Below are 15,340 nucleotides of genomic sequence, written 5' to 3'. Positions count from 1 at the left end.
CCGCCCCATGTAATTATTTTGTGCTCCATCCACATCTGAATTTCGTTCAGCTGCCTTGTCCGAAATGTGTGTGGGGCACATATGTATGTTTAATGTCAATGTTCATGTTTCAAGTTCCTTGCTTTGTGAATTGCATACCAATGTTTTATGCAGTCGTGATAGATTCTAAATGTATGTGTTATCCTAGTTTGGTGTACATTGACTGGATTTCGATCCCTGGAGAATGGGCATTAACTAAGTGTTTGTGATATCATTAGTAATCTGAAGTTCAACTATTAGCTGGCTTGTAGAACTTTTTTTCTCTTTTTGTTGCTGTTCTGTATTCAAACATGTTGATACAACTCACTGCTGCCTATGCCTAGGCTGTGCCAATTATTTATTTATTTGTTTACATCAATGTGATATAGTGACGAGTGTACATCAAAATTCTCTCTTATAAGTTATACTGGATTCTTCACTGCATGTACTACGGCGTATCGATGATGACTATCAGGGTTTTGTTCTATTTATTCTTTGTTCTGCCAATTTGAATTCTGCTTTGAATAGTATTTTGATCATTTTTGTTTCCGTGCTGCTGGTATGTCAAAATGCAGTGAAATTAAAACCTGGAAGTCACAATGGCAATAAGCGAGATTCAAATCTCTCCTTTGTTTTAATCAATTTATTTGACTGCATTTTTGTTTTAGAACTTGTACATAATTATGATCATCTCTGTTATCGAACCTGCACGCTTGACCTTTGTCTTTCTGGATCAATACAATGTTGTGCACTGCCCATTATTTGTTTGTGAGTGCGTAAAGCGGTTGTGTGGTCTGCGTAAAATTGTGTAGGTCAATCGTGACATCTGCGTGGAGAGTGCGTCAAATGCGTGAGAATGCGTAAAGCAATTGTGACATCTGCGTGGAGAGTGCGTCAAATGCGTGAGAATGCGTACAGCAATTGTGACATCTGCGTGAAGAGAGCGTAAAAAGCGCGTAATGCCTGAGAATGCGTCAATAATTCGTGACATCTGCGTGGAGAGTGCGTAAGATGATCAGGACATCTGCGTCAAGAGCGCGTTAAATGCGTAAAGCAATCGTGTCGTCTGCGTGGAGAGCGCGTTAATAGCGTGAGAATGCGTAAAGCAATCGTGACGTCTGCGTGGAGAGTGCAAATTTGTCTTGGTGTCAAATAAGCATGCGCTGGAGGTGCGTATGGTCTGCGTAATCTGAGGGAAAACGAGTGTGTCACGCATGTATTTCGCTTTGCAAAATCGCGCGCGTTACGCATGCGTCCAGTGCAGTTGTTACGCAGAGTTTGGCGACTGCGACACGCATTCGCTGCGCAAAATTTTGCTGGCTGGGTTACTATGCATAGATAATAAGATGGTCCCTGTGACTGTTGTGAAGCGCACAAACCTGAACCTGGTGCGTGGATACACTGAAAGCTGACTCCTCCCTTGTAGGGAACGCAGATCTCCTTTTCCCTGCAAGGTCTTGCCAGGCACCCGTGATCTGGAGGCTTCACACACAGACAAAGACAGGGGTACAGACAGACAAACAGACAGACACACACACACACAGAGACACACACATACACACACACACACACACACACACACACACACATCCACACATACGCGCACGCACACACACACACACACACACACACACACACACACACACACACACACACACATTTATGAGACAATGCACACACAAAGCAGGCTACTTATATCTGTTTATGCAACATCACACCTGTTATATCTATTTAAGACATCTGTTTTGATTTGATTTTAAAAACCAATAGCTTACAACTTAGGAATAAAATCTAAAGTAGTTTTCTCGGCACAAGTCAGTGTATATGGTGTTTTTTAACAAGACGACTTCTTTGATGATGAAGCTGCTGATGCTGATGATGTTGGATGATGATGATGATGATGATGATGATGATGATGATGATGAAGTTTGATGATGAAGTTGGATGATGATGATGATGGTGATGATGATGGCGGTGGTGGTGGTGGTGGTGTGGGTGGTGGCAGTGACGATGATGATGATGATAACGATGATGATGAAATGGAGACATACCATTCCTTTTGATGAGGCTTTCTCAAGCATCCATCCTTCCACTTGGTCTTGATTTTGTTTGTAATTAGTCACGTGCAGAACACAGTTGTCTTTGCTTCCCCCAGATGTGTCGTTCATGGTATAAAAGGAATATCGCGCACACGAACGTCTATACCAGCACAATCTCTGACACTGGTAAACGTTCATAACGTTGTAGACTTGCAGGATATCATTGTCAAGGTGAGGGTTTATACTTTCTGCGAGCGACAGGACAGATAATTCGCAGATTAATACTCTCAAGCAAAGAAATGCCCATGACATTTTCAAGCTACGCAAAATCGCTTCCGCCATTTTGCTGATCGAGACTCGTCAACACGAACTGTGTTGATACGATGGTAAATGTTCCTCGGTTGAAATTTCTTGAAACAGAAACAATGACAACTGGAATCACCTTAACAGTTAGCCCGACATGCACATGTACACTTTGACAGTTTTATCCCAAAGGCCTTGCTTCTCAGAATAAAAACGCTTAGCCTGTTTTATGTTGAGCCGGTTTCTTTACCACAAACTATGTGAAAACCTAGACGTCTTGGTCAATGTTTTTCCTTCCGGTTAGTATTGTCGCAGTTTTCCTTTTGATCAACATTTGCTGGGATTCCTAAAGACTGTTTTTGAGAGCAGATAAACAGGCTGATACGGGCTGCAATTGCCACAATAGTTCATATTGTCTTGTCGGTCTTCGAGTAATCAGAAATAACGATTCAACTGCGAGATCTTTTATTCTCTATCTATTTATCTCTCAAATAATTCAATAGACAAGATCATTGACGTATTGCAACCCTTGATCTGTCAGAGACGCAAGATTGTGTCTGTTTAACGACGACTGTTCCTGAGGCTGAGACACAGCGGTCTGTCATTCCAGTATTGATTCTGTCAGAAGTACATTAGGAATTGAAGTAGTCTACGACTATTACATGCAGTTGACGCGCGATGATACAATCGGCCATTAGGGCTTTTCTCAGAAGCCGATGTAACATCACGAAGCGTCCCGGTACCGAAGCGTCCCGGTGCCGAAGCGTCCCGGTACCGAAGCGTCCCACTATAACGCGTCACAGGGGTATCGGGACGCTTTGGTACCGGGACGCTTCGGGACGCTCCCGCGCAGTAGGGCACGAAGCGTCCCGGTACCGAAGCGTCCCGGTGCCGAAGCGTCCCGGTACCAGTCACCACGCACATCCTCGGCTCGCATGCCAATGTATTTATATAGCAAAGGGAATGCCTGTAATTCACACAGAGCAATCACTTGGTCTTAAACGTGCACAAGACAAAAACTTTCATACTGGGGGAGCGAGCCAGTCTGAAGAGTACTCGGGTCCAGCGCGAACGTTTTCTATTACCCAAATTAACCCAAACAAACCCAAATTAACCCAAATGATACAATTTAAAAGTCGGAGGCAGAACTGAAAAGATTTTTTCCGACGCTCACGCTTAGTGAAGCCAGAAAGCGTGTGTGATAACAGACATATCCCTCTTGTGAACGGAAGCCTACGGACTTTTCCCCCGAACTTGTCCACACGGGTACAGTATTTCCAAATTGGTGTGTTGTGAGTACAGATCTAAAGTAAAGTTGGGGAAAAGTTGGACAAAAAGTGATTTTTTTTTTACCGAAAGCAAATCAAGGTCTGTGCAAAATTACAAAAATCAGTGAAGTCAAGGTCAAATCAAGGTCAAGATTAAATCTTTTTTTTTAAATATGGTAAGTCAAGTCAAGGTCAAATCAAGGTCAAGGTTTAAAAAAAAGAAAAAAAGTCTTAAGTCCTGTGACGCGTTATAGTGGGACGCTTCGGTACCGGGACGCTTTGGTACCGGGACGCTTCGGTACCGGGACGCTTTGGTACCGGGACGCTTCAGTACCGGGACGCTTTGGTACCGGGACGCTTCGGGGTGTCCCCGATGTAACTAAAAATAGAATGGGTAATTTTGGGAAATAGTTCACTCGATAATTATGCAATCCTTTGATACATTTGATTTTCAGTGTCACTTAAAAACTTTGAAAATGAATTACAAGTTCGGAAAAAAGTAAAAGTCGAAACATTGTTTTTAATTCTAGCCAATTGAGAGATTTGAACCCGTGACCGCCGGGTAACGAATCAGTGGTTGAAAAAAGAAATGTTAACTTAAAATATTCCATGTGAGTTCTCGAGCATGTGTCCGAGATACTCCGTTCGTATTAGAGTACTGTACGCTCTGTCGATCTCACTGTTGGAGGTAAGTTAAGTTAATAAATGACCCTATGCTCCCGTTCACTTCGTATCAGTTTGGAAAGCAAACTCATGTAGCATTAATTTCAACTGTGACCGACGTTCTATGGTCGGTTTATTACATAAAGGGAAGCAAGCGGATACAAAACAAACCAGGAGTCGACAGAGCCAAACAAATGGGATAGGAACTTGTGGATCATATGCCTGTGTGTGTGTGTGTGTGGAGAGAAAAGTGCAGTGCACATACATTTTTTTGGTATCTCTTATTTTCCCCATAGGAGCCTTGTAAGTGTACAAGATGAGATAAAGTATGAATAGCCCGTGCGTTGAGCAGAGAAAGTAGGTCATTTTAAGCTGACAACTTTTGTGCAGCCAAATCAGAGTTTTACTCTATTCCTTAGCAAAACTCCGGTACCGTGCGAGTTAATTACTTTCACATGTGTTGCTGAGGCGAGCTTGGCTGGCCCTGGGAAGCCGACTGACCACAGAGGGGCCTTTGTTCTAGTCCCCCCTCCCCTCCCGCAACTGGACTTTACCCTTCACGTAGCTATAGGAAATGATTCGAGTTGAAGATTTTAGGATCTTCTTTGCCCTACCTTTTCTTGTAATGTTTTAATCACATCGTTTTTGGATACAACACATAAAGTCCCTTTTTGTTTTAGGACCATCTTTGTTAAGTTAAACAGTCAGTTTTTATGAAGGTTTAGTTAAGGGGGGCGTGTTCTGTTTACCCTCTCTTTCGTTTTACCCCCTTCTTTAGTTCGTTGATTACTAGGCTTGACGTTTCCTGCTGCTATACTCACAAACGCATACTCTCTCTCTCCCTCTCTCTCTCTCTCTCCCTCTCTCTCTCTCTATTTTATTTTGCCATTCTTTTCCTCGGTATCCCTTTCATTCGTATATTCAATACATGTATTCATTTATTCAGTAGAATATAGGCTTTATGTTAATCATATTATATATGGCCGGCTAATGCGGATGTACAAAGACGATTGAAACTGCATGGTGTGTGCAGACGGTTTTTGTTATGGCAACGGCCCTTGGTGCTTTGAGCACGCAGCGTTTTTGTGGGGGTTTTATGGGCATGCTGCTGTGTAAAGGCAGAAGGAAGCAAGTCCATGAAACATAGTTTCGAGAAAATCGACATTTTCTGTTTGCATCACTGTTTTGGAATGAAAAGCTTTAAATGATTTCTTTGTTTGCTGATAACATGAAGGGCATTATTATGCGTTTCTGCTATGAATATTAAAACCCTCATTTGATTCATCACTTATAAATAATGATTTTTGTGGACTTACTGCCTTTTGCCGAATTAATTCCCTAAACTCATTCACTCAAACATAATGGTAAAAGGCAGTAAGAGGACATATGCTTTCTGCCAAATTATATCCCGACTTAAATCTTATTTTTTTAAAAATGGCAAAAAGCAGCATTGGACTTACTGCTTTCTGCCATAGTATATCCTAGCGTTTTATCTGGCTGAGAAAAGGGCATGGAGCAGCAAGTGGACTTACTGCTTTCTGCTAATTTATTATCTCAGAAAATTGAAAGTAAAAGAAAATACCCGCAACACTGCTTTTGGAACTTTTTTTCAAAAATGACTTCACGTCCAGTGATTTTGTGAATTTCTGAATGCACAAACAACTTCCTTGGTGAACAATTTGTTTTTTTCCTTTGTGATTAACTGAGGCAAATGTTCCCGTTTTCTTAAATTTCAACACATGCTTAAGTTAGTCTTTGTCTTGGTTCCTCGTTTTGCTTATCATTCTGTGGTCGCTCACTCATGATTAACTTTATTGTTAATCCGTTCTTGTGTCATTGATATCGTTTAAAAAGACCATTATTTTTAATACAAGTCTGATACTCCCTTTTGATATTCACAAGACAAATATTGATTTGAACGCAAGTATTTTAACATTAAAATAAAAATCTAAGAAAACGTTTACACACACACACGCTTTTTTCTTGCTGCTTGTCTGTAACACACACACACACACACAAACACACACACACACACACACACACACACACACACACACACACACACACACACACACACACACACACACACACACACACACACACACGCACACACGAAAAACCGATTTCAGATCGCCTAAAGGCTTCTTTTTTCTACTTGAAAATAAAAGCAGATCAAACCTGCTACAAAAGTTACTCAGTTGACTCGCGGCAAGGAAATACGTTTGTACGAAATTTCTTTGATCCGACTGACCAGTTGCCGCCTCCAGACTTCTAAAACAGATACTGCATCGATTTTTGGCTCACGTAAGTGTAGCCTATGCGATGCTAACTTTTGTCTGTCTGTGCGTGCGTGCGTGCGTATGTATGTATGTATGTATGTCTGTGGTAGAAACTTTAACATTTGACTGAACACCGAAATACTAATTTTACCTGGTTATTATTCAAGCAACAGCTTCAAAGTATCAGAAGCAATTATCAACATTTCGTCGGCACGTAAAGTGTGTATCCAAAGAAAACGGGTGGTGGGGGGTTTTGACTGGTTTGTGTCGTGTGTGGTATGTAGACCAGGTCAGGGGTCAAGGTTAGGTCAGATCGCGTGAAGGATTGTGGTATAGATACAGTTATCACCGAGCTGCAGTTCGCCGATTCGGAGAAGACGATTTCTCATTGTTCGGTTTCGTAGCTCCAGAAAAATAGATAAGGAAGATACCAAAGGAGATTTCCTACAGGTTAATCTGCACAGCGTGTTTCCAGTGTCTGCGCGAGGAAGCGCTGAAAGCGCAGTGTCGATCTGTCCATCTGGCAGTCGTGTCCCGTAAGTAGGCTACAGACAGACAGATCTAGATCTAGTGTCTCGCACTCTTGCACCTTGTCACCGCTATGCTTACTGTGTGTGTGTATGTGTGACGGACGGGAGTGATTGAGTTTGTGTTACTGTTTGACGATTTCTTACGTGAGCCTTGAAGGCTTCGCCTCTTGTTTTTCATGCGCTCTTCCATCCAAGAGCTGTATTGTTCTCAAGCCCGAGCAATTGCACAACTGTTTATATATTCAGAAGCACTGCATGCTCTGGATTTCAGACACCTTAGTGTTAATGTACGTGCCTGCTATTGAAGCCTAGAGAAGACAAAGCAAAGGTAAACGATGATTATTTGTCATTACTGTCCTTATGGATTGAAGCAACTGAATAGGACAAGAGACATAATTATATACGTGGAAGAAAATGCGAAGAAACACCAACAAAGCTTAAATGGCTGATTTAATTTAGTTGTTTCGCACGTTGCACGTGGACCACTTAAATTGCAACTGTCAGCATTCTCAAAACATTCTATTACCTATTACTTCTCGACAAATAGAGAGCAATGACAAACACGCGTTGGCTAAATGTCTCCAGGCAAATAAGATTTGTTCTTCCTTCTGAGTTGTACACATTTTATAGCTGACATTGCGACCGATGCCATCTTACTGTTGTTAGTATTGGTTATATGCTCTTCTCTCTGTGTTTCTGTCTGTCTGTCTGTCTGTCTGTCTGTCTGTCTGTCTGTCTGTCTCTCTGTCAGTCTGTCTGTCTGTCTGTCTGTCTCTCTGTCTGTCTGTCTGTCTCTCTGTCAGTCTGTCTCTCTGTCAGTCTGTCTTCCTGTCTGTCTGTCTGTCTGTCTGTCTGTCTGTCTGTCTGTCTCTCTCTCTCTCTGTCTCTCTCTCTCTGTCTCTGTCTCTCTGTCTCTGTCTCTGTCTCTGTCTCTCTCTCTCTCTCTCTCTCTCTCTCTCTCTCTCTCTCTCTCTCTCTCTCTCTCTCTCTCTCTCTCTGTTGATGTGTATACACACCAAGCTACAACCAGTATACTCAATCAATCAATCAATCAAATCAACAAAATGATAACTGAGGTCTGTTGTTAAGCATGGTATACAATGGTTGATTTGTAAACACTGCAAGATACAGTAATTATAGTGATCTGAGGCCGCGTTGATGATTTCAAATCAACGAAATGAAAGCTGAGGTCTGTTGCTTAGCTTGGTACACAATGATTAACAAGGAAATACCACATTCATTCCACAGAAGCCCCGTTGATGATTTCAAATCGTCATGAGCGCGTCTGTTTATGTCCATGTTCTCTTGTACGTATATATATCCCAAAAAAACACCCCCAGCTCCCCGGGTAGACTTGAGCTGTGACGTTTTTGAAAAGGCAGGCATGACCTGTCTTGTGATAGGTGAAAACGACGCACCCTGGGATAGCATTGCAGATAAGCTCCTACGTTGGCTAGAAGAATACACAAACTAAAAAAAAGTTTTCCAAAAAGAAATCCTGGTCCCGGAGTACAGTAAAGGCGAAACGTTAAACATGTTCGTGAGATGGTTTGATCAGTAAATACCAGTATAGTCAATCAATCAATATGAAGCTTATATTGCGCGTATTCCGTGGGTACAGTTCTGAGCGCTTGTCGAAGAGTTGTCAACACAGGACTAACAAAGAAACTAACATCTACAGACGGACACAAACCCTATCACACACTAGCAAACCCTGATAAACATACAACAAACAACTGTTTAACAACAATGTACACATCAATAGCTGGGTCCAAACAAAATAATATCAAACACAAAGAAAACACCTCTCACAGAGCACAGCACAAGAATGTCTTTTGGGGCACAACACATCACTGTCGAACATGAAAGTCTCAGCCAGCTACGGGAAGAACTGAGTCTTCAACCTACTCTTGAACGCGTCAAGAGAGGGGCTCTGGCGAAGCTCAAGCGGCAGGGAGTTCCAGACGGAGGGGCCCGCGGAGGGAAATGCACGCTGACCAGCAGATGCGAGTTTCGAGCGAGGGATGTGAAGGCGGAGTGGGTCAGCACCAGAACGAAGGGGACGGTCGGAGGGCTGGGTGTACAGGTCCAGGGAGGATTGAAGGTACTCGGGAGCAGAGTCGTTGAGACACTTGTAGACCAGAGTGGACAGTTTGTAGGAGATTCGGGTGTTGACAGGGAGCCAGTGCAAGGAGCGAAGTAGAGGGGTGATGTGGTCTCGCTTCGTCTTCCTCAACGTCAGCCTGGCAGCAGCGTTCAGGACTCGTAGGCCATGAATGGATGAGGCGGGGAGGCCAGCCAGAAGGGAGTTGCAGTAGTCCAGACGACTGAAGATGAGGGAGACAACCAGCTTGACACAGGCGTCGTGGGTGAGGTAGCGACGACGGATGGAGGCGATGCGTCGTAGGTGGAAAAAACAGGTCTTGATGATGAAGGAGATGTGTGTCTGCATGGAGAGAGTGGAGTCGAGAAAGACGCCAAGGCTCTTGACAGCAGGGGAGAATGGAACAGTCGCGTCATCCAGCTGGAGGTCGGTCACAGTGAGGGAAGCAATCTTCTGTCGTGTTCCAACGAGAAGGGCCTCTGTCTTCTCACTGTTCAGCTTCAACTTGTTCTCAGTCATCCAGTTCTTGATGTCAGTGAAACAACTGGAGATGGATCCCAGGAGATGGTCAACGTCCTCCGGCTTGGCGCTGTTCTGGAGCTGCGTGTCATCGGCAAAGGAGTTGTAGTTCAAGCCGTGGCGTTCGATGACCAGGGAGAGGGGTTGGGTGTACAGGGTGAAAAGGACAGGCCCGAGGATAGACCCTTGTGGGACGCCGAAGCGGACAGGGACAGGCTGAAAAGAGAACGAATCAGTGGTCCGGGAGATGACCAAATGTTCGAAGTGTGAGCTCGGGCAATAATTATATACATACAAAAGGGATAGTGTGTGAAATTCTGTATCGTGATCGAACAACAGCCGCCACTGTCCGCTTTTTACATTTAGTCAAGTTTTGACTAAATGTTTTAACATAGAGGGGGAATCGAGACGAGGGTCATGGTGTATGTGTGTATGTATGTATGTGTGTGTGTGTGTGTGTGTGCGTGTGTGTGTGTAGAGCGATTCAGAGTAAACTACTGGACCGATCTTTATGAAATTTGACATGAGAGTTCCTGGGTATGATATCCCCGGACAGTTTTTTCATTTTGTCGATAAATGTCTTTGATGATGTCATATCCGGCTTTTCGACAAGAAGAAGAAGAAGATATCCGGCTTTTTGTAAAAGTTGAGGCGGCACTGTCACACCCTCATTTTTCAGTCAAATTGATTGAAATTCTGGCCAAGCAATCTTCGACGAAGGCCGGACTTCGGTATTGCATTTCAGCTTGATGGCTTAAAAATTAATTAATGACTTTGGTCATTAAAAATCTGAAAATTGTAAAAAAAAAATAATTTATAAAACGATCCAACTTTACGTTCATCTTATTTTTCATCATTTTCTGATTCCAAAAACATATAAATATGTTATATTCGGATTAAAAACAAGCTCTGAAAATTAAAAAAAATTAAAATTATAATCAAAATTAAATTTTTGAAATCAATTTAAAAACACTTTCATCTTATTCCTTGTCGGTTCCTGATTCCAAAAACATATAGATATGATATGTTTGGATTAAAAACACGCTCAGAACATTAAAACGAAGAGAGGTACAGTAAAGCGTGCTATGAAGCACAGCGCAACCGCTACCGCGCCAAACAGGCTCGTCACTTTCACTGCCTTTTGCACTAGCGGCGGACTACGTTCAATTTCATTCTGTGAGTTCCACAGCTTGACTAAATGTAGTAATTTCGCCTTACGCGACTTGTTTCTCTTTGTAAAATGTCAGCTGAATGCAAGTTAAAGCGTCGCCTCCTCTAAAAAAGTGACATGCAAAAATTTACACTCTTGTGGGATACTTCAGTTCCCACCCGTGAACAGACGGATACAGTCAATGAGATAGGTGCCAATCACGTTATTTCTTCGGTTTAGGGTGCTATTCATTCGTCTCCATAGCTGCAGAGTGTTGTCTGTCAATGTTGAGGTTGGTTAGTTGGTTATTATCTTTTATCGTCCCTTCTGCTGATATTACCATTCGGGATCGATGCAAGTTTGTTTCTTTCCTCAGTTCACATGGCAAGCTCCATGCTTAAAACTCTTTATAATTAATTCAGGTCTATCGATATCACTGTTAAAAGAAATTAAAAAAAAGGTTCTAAAACGTCTTAACTTTCACATTTGTTTCTTCAGATCTTGTTAACAAATCTGTATCTCCTTTAAAAAGTTAAAAATCTTGTCCGGGTGAACATACCGGTCAATGCTGATGCGGTGGGTTTAAGCTTGAGTTTGCCTTGATATAAAAATCACACGCGTGTGCTTGTTAAGGAAAGGTAGATGGCCCACCAGTGTTACGTAGCTACGAAGGGTACAAACTACGTTAAAATAGACTCTGCCGTGCTTATACAGTGGAATCTTCCATCATGACCCCTCATAATAACGATATCCTCCGTTTTCCCGATGGATTTTCTGGGCATTGTAACTGACATCTGAACGGCGACGCCCTCCGTTTTACGATGACCCACCTACCACCAACGGTTCAATAATGACTTTCACTTTTTTCAAGTTAGTGTCAAAGTTCGTAATTACCCAGCACAGGCCATCAGGTGCGCCATCAGTAGTGTGTGCGAAATCTTGGGCCGCTGGTAATTCTAATGCTTAACATCTCCCCTGAGTTAGTTAGTTGCAGTAAAAAAAAGTACCAACAACAAATAAATGTGGATTTTGAAATCCCACTTTTTGGCAATCTGATTCAAAGATGTTGTATGAGAAGTTGTTTTGTATTGACGGTCCATTAAAGTCAATTGAAAAATGGTCACAAAAATTGAATATCAGTCTTGATAAGGCAACTGTCTCATCACAATTAATAAAAACAACTATTGATACCAGATTGAGGTGGTTACAGCTCAGAATGGTGTACATAATTATATTAACAAGGCATCTACTGTTTTTGAAAAATAATGTTGACTTTTCCCTGTGTCTTTGTTTTTAGTAAAGAAGAAGAAGACATTTCAGGGACTGTTCTACAGTACAGATTTTTGGGGTGACTTTTTTCAGTGGCTGCATGAAAGGTTTTTTTCACACTGGGCACAGTTGATTTTATCAAAGGAATTGATCATATTTGGTTGTAAAGAGGCTGTAAGCACTGACAAAGTTATTGATCTGTTCTTGTTGTTAGCAAAATATTTTCATTTGTAAACCGCGAGACTAAAATACATTTTAAAGAAACTTGTACAAGTACGGTTTAGGGTAGACAGAGAAGTATAACGCCTTTATTTGTAGCAGGATTGAACATTTTTATGCTGAATGGAACCGTTATGCGTGTGTGTGTGTGTGTGTGTGTGTGTGTGTGTGTGTGTGTGTGTGTGTGTGTGTGTGTGTGTTTATGTATGTGTGTGCGGGCGTGCGTGCGTGCATGTGTGCGTGCGTGTGTAAGTGAGTAAATCCGTAGATGGTATTGTTTCTTTAACTATACACGAGGATACACGAATCATCACTTTACTTTCGGCAGGAAAATCCATTTTAGTGCTGTCAATGCAACGTGCTTGATCATAGAAATTCTGGGTACAAACAAATTCAGCCCTTATTCCTTTGTATTGATAACGATTCTATATGCTGGATTGAAGACAATCGCCTTTCTTGCAAAAAGGTTATTGTGATCAAATCACTTTGAAACTGTGTTCTGGGCTTTCAATCCATTGATTTGTTGTTACCGCTTTACCGTATAACGTATACATGTTTAGCTTTGAGGCCTTTTCTTCTGCAGATAACAAAAGAGACTTTGATTGGACCTTACATGACAAAGCTTTGATGTGAAAATGCTTGATTCCTCAGCAAAAGAAAAAATTCGGACCGTAGAATTGCTTCTGGATGTGTTGCATTCTACGAGTCAAGAATGGCAGACATTTTTATTTTGTTGCTGTCTCATTTTCACCACAAATAACTTGATAACCAGTTATTTTGTTGTTGTTGTTGTTGTTGTTGTTGTTGTTGTTGTTGTTGTTGTTGATGTTGTTGTTGATGATGATGTAGTTCTTGTTCTTGTTGGTGTTTGGTTGTTCTTGTTGTTTTGCAAAGGGATTGTTTTGTAGTACAGGGGTGTGTCACAGCAAGTGAAACGTACATTATAATTATATAAGTTGCATCGCAGCTGATGGCTCCAATACTTTTTCTCCATGCCATGAGTGACGTCATTCATATTGTGACGCACTGTCGAGATATGGCTAATGTTTATTTGCAGTAAACTACTGCACACCCAAACGCCTGGTTTACGGACTTCACGGGGTGTTTTTTTCTTACAATTTCGATTGATTAAGTTAACACAGGCTAAGAATCTATCTGTCCCCATTGAAACCGAAACGAGGTTGTAACAGTGCCGCCTCAACTTTCACTACAAGCCGGATTATGACGTCATCAAAGACTTTCATCGAAAAAAGGAAAAACAGTCTGGGGATATTATAATTATGGAAACATTTTTATGGAAAGTTTCAAGAAGATCGGTCCAGTAGTTTTCATTGGAATCGATCTATGCACATTCACATGTACCACGACCCTCGTCTCAATTCCCAGTCAATGTTGACACATTTAGTAAAACATGAATGAGCAGCTTCAGAACAAGACAGTTGTAGAATATTATGGGACCTCAAGGGAGATAACTCTTGCGAGCATGACCAACATGTCAAGTCTTAAATGACTGATTAACCGTTCTCAATGGACAAAATTAAATGAGGACATTGAGTTTATCATGAAGGGATTATTAGGGTTCTAGACATGTCTGACGGTGTGGAGACAACTCCCACCATAGTAACCGTGTTAGCAGAAATTTGATTAAATATGACACTCTACGTGGGCAGCAAATATGTCTGGACACGAGTTCTTCCGCGGACATAAAGAGTTTTAAGTCCTAACGTATCCAGTATGCGAATAAGCAAGGGAGATCACTCATACCACGAAACATGTTAGTTTATCTTTCATTTCTTTTTTTCTTTTACGTATTTTTATTGAATGAATTTACACAACTCCTATGTTATTCATTGGAACAAATGCTTCGGAGATCCGCTTACGCCCGGGCGAAGCCGGTTCTGACTGCCAGTAAAGAAATAAACACAAACATTGCGCTGTTGGGCCATTAAGGTCGGTTAGTCAAAATCGTTGACGTGTCTTTTCTAAAGTCAAATCTCTGACGTCAAAAGCGAAATAGGAATGTTAGCAACACGTGCAAGTTCTCACAACTATTTCAGAGGAGACAACAAAGTCTTTCGAGGATGAAGTGTATCTCCGTGACTTTGTCCTTATAAACATAGAACAATTTTGAGATCTCTGCCAGACTGTACTTTGACCTCATTGACATGATGTACACACATGTAGTGAGATGGTTGATCTCTCTCACGTATGTAATATAAAAGTATGCTTAAAAACAGGCAAAAAGCCTTCTATGCGAAATATTGGGATCTCAGGCGCAATTTTTCTGGTACGACACCCATTCGCTGTCGGACACCCAGTTGTCCGGGGTGGGTCCGACGCTCGAGTAGTGGCAAATGCCGGTGGACAATCCCCTCTCGAAGTTGTTGCACGTGGTATCGTTGGTGCAGATTGCCTTGCACTGCTCGGGTGTCCCATTTGTGGTATAGCTGTTATACCCAGCAATACCTCCCCCACGGTAGGTAAGGTACGTGGTCAAAGCCGGGTCTGCCGCGTCACAAACTGAAATTGAGAGAATTCGGGCCTCAGAGATGTGTTTTTACATTTATTCTGGTTGGCTGAATGTGTTCCGGTGGACTGGCAATGGAGACCTGGGTGATGACGATGATGATGATGATATGTGTGTGTGTGTGTGTGTGTGTGTGTGTGTGTGTGTGTGTGTGTGTGTGTGTGTGTGTGTGTGTGTGCGTGTACGTGTGTGTGTGTGCGTACACACGCGCGTCCGTGCGTGCTTGTGTTCGTTAGTGCGTGTGTGCGTGCGTGCGTGCGTGTGTGTGTTTGCGTTATGACTGACAGAGATACAGACATACAGCAAATCCGATACACAGACAGTAAGAGTTGATGTAAGCTTACAGTCCACGCATGCATCTCGACTGACGGAGTATTGGAAGCCAAAGACACAGAGGCACAGGCCTTGATAGCAATCAGTGTTGGTGGCTGCGGGACAGTCCCGATCCATCG

At 42.2% G+C, this 15,340-nt stretch overlaps 1 protein-coding gene across 1 annotated transcript in view; it reads right to left on the bottom strand.

Annotated features, from left to right (window-relative positions):
* LOC138953325 (fibropellin-3-like) overlaps window positions 1-15,340 on the bottom strand; it is a 40,521-nt gene that overhangs the window by 9,110 nt on the left and 16,071 nt on the right. The gene's annotated exons all lie outside the window — the stretch shown is intronic.

Source organism: Littorina saxatilis, linkage group LG17 (assembly GCF_037325665.1).
Source record: "Littorina saxatilis isolate snail1 linkage group LG17, US_GU_Lsax_2.0, whole genome shotgun sequence".
Taxonomy (NCBI): Eukaryota; Metazoa; Mollusca; class Gastropoda; order Littorinimorpha; family Littorinidae; genus Littorina; species Littorina saxatilis.
Note: the sequence above shows the minus strand (reverse complement) of the source record. Positions and strands in the feature narration are given on the sequence as shown.